This window comes from Sciurus carolinensis, chromosome 1 (assembly GCF_902686445.1).
Source record: "Sciurus carolinensis chromosome 1, mSciCar1.2, whole genome shotgun sequence".
NCBI classification, from domain to species: Eukaryota; Metazoa; Chordata; class Mammalia; order Rodentia; family Sciuridae; genus Sciurus; species Sciurus carolinensis.
Window position 1 is genome coordinate 109,140,964 of NC_062213.1, and position 4,604 is coordinate 109,145,567.

Consider the following 4,604-nt stretch of genomic DNA (forward strand, 5'->3'; position numbering starts at 1 on the left):
TGTTGATGGATCTTTATTTTATTCTCTTATTTTTATGTGGTGCTGAGAATTGAACCCAGTGCCTCACACATGCCAGGCAAATATTCTACCACTGAGCCACAACCCTAGCCCGTGTTATTAGTTTTTAATTGCAAGGCTTATTAATGTTCGTTGTCTCAATTCTGATCTAACATTCTAGAGCATGGTAGTTTCCTAAAGATAAGTCTTCTTTCCTAGAGTCAATTGGGTTTCAAGTTCTAATGACATAATTTTATTGTCCCTAATTTACAAATGATAAAACTGAGGGAAGGAAACTACTTGCTATTGAGTGAGTTCTTTATGCCAGATATTGGGCTAGGTGCTTTGGATTTCAGAACAAACTAAAGTGGCAGGATTTCTTTTCTAAAATTTTTTTCTAAAAAATTATACATGACAGTAGAATGCATTTTAACACATCATACATAAATGGAGTATACCTTCTCATCTTGTGGTTGTACATGATATAGAACCACACCGGTCAGTAATCATATATGTACATAGGGTAATAATGTCCTATTCATTCCACTGTCCTTCCTACCTCCATACCCCCTCCCCTCCCTTTACTCCCCTCTGCCTAATCCAAAGTACCTCTATTTTCCCTACCCTCTCTTATTGTGAATAAGCATCTGCATATCAGAGAAAACATTGGGCCTTTGGTTTTTTGGGGACCGGCTTATTTTGCTTAGCAAGATATTCTCCAGTTCCATCCATTTACCTGCAAATGCCATAACGTCATTTTTCTTTAAGGCTGAGTAATAGTCCATTGTGTATATATACCACATTTTCTTTATCCATTTATTTGTTGAAGGGCACCTAGTTTGGTTCCATAGCTTAGGTATTGTGAATTGAGCTGCTATGAACATTGATGTGACTGCATCACTGTAGTATGCTGATTTTAAGTCCTTTGGGTATAATCTGAGGAGTGGGATAGCTGGGTCAAATGGTGGTTCCATTCCAAGTTTTCTGAGGAATCTCCAAACTGCTTTCCAGAGTGGTTGCACCAATTTGCAGTCCTATCAGCAACATATGAGTGTACTTTTCCCCCACATCCTAGTGGCAGGATATCTTGCTTCCATTTTACATATGTGGCAAAAGCAGCTCAGAGTGGTTAATCGATTTGCCCAAGTTTACTCAGCTGGTTCAGAGTTTCCCTCACATCATACTACCCCCTGGTTTTGGGTCATCCATACATTGAAATGTTATGATTCTATTCAAGCTATTGAATGAGATGTTTTATGGGACAAAGGCAAGAAGAGGGACAAATCACTGGAGAACCCCTTCAAGGTAGATCTATGAGTCTCACACCCCTAAATCAATACTCTTTGTGTAGGATCATTGAACCACTGAAATTGGATGCTGCTCTTGGAAACTGAGGTCTCAGACTTCTTAATCACAAAGAAAACCTCCTTCCTTCGCATCTCTAAGGGAAGGTTCTTTCCTTGTCTCCTTGGCTGGAGTCTGGACATTTTATAGGGTCACATGTCCTGAATCAGTCCCCCAAAATGTTCCTTTTCATGCTGAGTGTGAGAGGTTTATGGAGCATCCTGGGCATAGTCAGCGTCTGCCTGTATTTACTCTTGCCATTGATTAAAGCCGACAGCTGGAGCATCAGGAGTCCGGACTGTAGGCACAGGTCTGCAGTCTCTTGAGACAGGGGAGAATTGATAGCAGCGACTGAACTAAGAGAAACCCAGGCCTTTTTTTTCCACTATCAGGATCCTCGACTTAGAGCAGTCAGCTCATAAGAAGAGGAGACAACTGTTTCTTTTGGAATGCTCTTGGCCCCATTTTGGAAGAAAGAAGCAGTTGAAGAGAGTACTGGCATGGAGGCTGGTGCCAGTGGGCTCCAGATTTGTGCCCAAGGACCTGTGGACAGAAGCATTAATCACTTTTCCCTAGGGGATGAGGAAACTGGTGGCCAAAACCCTGGACACTCTGATTAACCCTTTGATCCCTACTGATTCTGGCAGATCTAGAGCAGAATGAGAGAAGGGGGAGTTGAGAGAGGCTCCTCCTGATCCCCACCCAAGGAATGATGTGTTGGAGGTCTCCGAACTCCCCAGTTCCCATTTCTAGGCTACACGATGGCAGGTGTTGTGCAGTGACCCATTTGGATCTGGAATATGCTTGATCCCCTGCCTCGTCCGTATGACCCTTCTGGAAGGAGCATGGTTAGGGTAGCAACCCTTTGTGTTTTGCAGTCTTCTTCACACAGCTGCTCAGAGTCCTGCAGGGCTTTCCATTCCACTTAGAATAAAGTCCAGAGTGCTCAGCATGGCCCCCGGGGCCCTGTGTGCTTGGGCCTCTGCTCCCCCACCAGCCTCACCTCCTACCCCATGCCCCACAGTAGCCTCCCTGCTGGGCTTTGAACATGCCATGCCTGTTCCCGCCTCCGAATCTTCACACTTTCTGTTCCCTCTCTCTGGTTGCCAGATTTAGCAAATGAAAATACAGGACACACAGTTAGAATTCAATTTCTGATAAACAATGACTAATTCTCAGAACAAGTATGCCCCATGCAATATTTGTTTAGCTGCCCTTCAAATTTAACCAGGCATCCTGTACTTTGGCAGCCCTGAGTGCTCTGGGAAGGTTGCTTCTCAGGTGCATAGGTGGTAATTCCCTCACTCCTCCAGGTACAGACCTTGCTAGAGGCCTTGCCTTTCTGTCCCACCTGCAACAGCAGCCTCCTTGATCGACTCCCTAGTTCCGTTTACTCTTTTTCGGACCTCTTGCCATGACCTGATGTGATGTCATTTATGTACTCGTTTATTTGTTGGCTTTATGTCTTCCTGGCAAACTCCATGGAGGCAGGGATTTTTGTCTTTCTGTGCTATCTGCAGTCTCTGGACTCATTGTTGGTTCTGAATAAACATTTACTGAGTGAGGGAATGACCTCTTTACTGTGACTCACCCTTTGTGATGTGGTCTCTTTAAACTCTGATCTCTCTGGCGACTTCCCTTCCCATGAGCCACAGCTACGTTGGCCTTCTGCTTGATGTTCACACATGCCAACTTCATTTCTGCCTCCGGGACTTGGGACTTGCTGTCTGACACAAGCCTCTTCCAGTGCTGTTTCTATGACTGATCCTTTTCTCCCCTTAGATCTCAGAGGGGAGTTTCCCGACCATTCTATCTAAAACCTTATCCTAGACTTTTCATTCACACGATTGTTTTATTTCCTTTAAAAATCTTATTGCTTTCACAACTTATTTGTTTAATGATTGATTTTTTTCTTCTTTGTGTCCTCCACACAAGAATATAAGTTCCATTAGCATTGGCATGAATCTCTTATACATCACTATATTCCAGCACCCTGTGCCTGGAATATACTATAAAATCAATAAATCTTTGTTGATTGAATGAATGAGGGAATTATTTTGGGGTGGATGATGGGCTCCAGTTTTTCAGGGGCATTGGTAACTGCCACACGGGAAGTAGCTCACAGCAGAGGGAGACTGAGCCCTGCATCCAGTATAGTCCGAGCTGCTGGGCTGCACCTTGTCTCAGGGTGACTGGGTAGGCTTAGTTAGCAAAGCTGACTAAGGTGAGAAGTCTGGCAAAGATTTCTTAGCTCTCTGCTTCCCTCCCTGGGGCAACCATCTCTTTCCCATTGGAACATGCCCCTTCAGGCTGGGACAGTGGGTATGTCTCCTCCATACTCCTTTCCCCTCTGTGGCTCACTGCAGAGGTTGGCCAGGCCCAGAGGAATGGTGAGACCCACAGTGACTATGGAGCCCCAGATGATTGTGGAGGAAATGAGCATTCTCCTTGGGCTGTCCCATGAGAAAGAAACCAGTATCTGGTGTCTTCAGTTGCTGAACTTCTGGGGTTTGCTACCGACATTTACACTAATGAATACACGGCTGTATCCACTGTATCTAATATATAGAAAGTGCTTGGTAAATGTTTTGTTGAGCTCCCTGGTGAGAAAGAGCTGTTTATTCCTGCAAATGGAACAGAATTGCATTAAATAACTAAGGGGAGCCTGCCTGTTTCCCTTATTTGTCCAGACAATGCATGTGTCCTTCCTAACTCCCTAAGGTCATCACACTTGCCAAGCAGGGGTCCCTCTCTTTCTGCATTTATCAGGGTCAAACTTGTAAAATGTGTCCTTCAAGGCACAAGCAAAGAGGAGTTTATGACAGATTCCTACAACTACAGTGTTCTTCCGTGTTATCTGTGTCACCTGGAGGTAGATGCTACAGCATGATTGGCTGCACCTATAGAAGATCTCTGTGATGAGTTTCCAGGGACTCTGTTGATGGAAATTTATTTTAGCAGGTCAGTGGCAGACCTTCCCAGCTCAACTGTTTTACAAGATCTGTTTTTTTCCTCCTGTATTAAAGTTATTTCCGGTTTCTTGTTTCTTGACTCCTTCATATTGAATGACCCTTGGAATTTTTATAGCCTGGGGTTTAGCAGCACACTCTTAATTCAGTTTCTATTAAGAGTTTTTGCAGAAGGCTTAACAATTTTCTTCATGCAGAGTCTTCATCCACCCTTAAAATGGACTTTGATCTTAATTTTCTTCCTATCACTACACTTTGGCATGAACAAAATCCCTCTCTCTGGACTGCAACCAA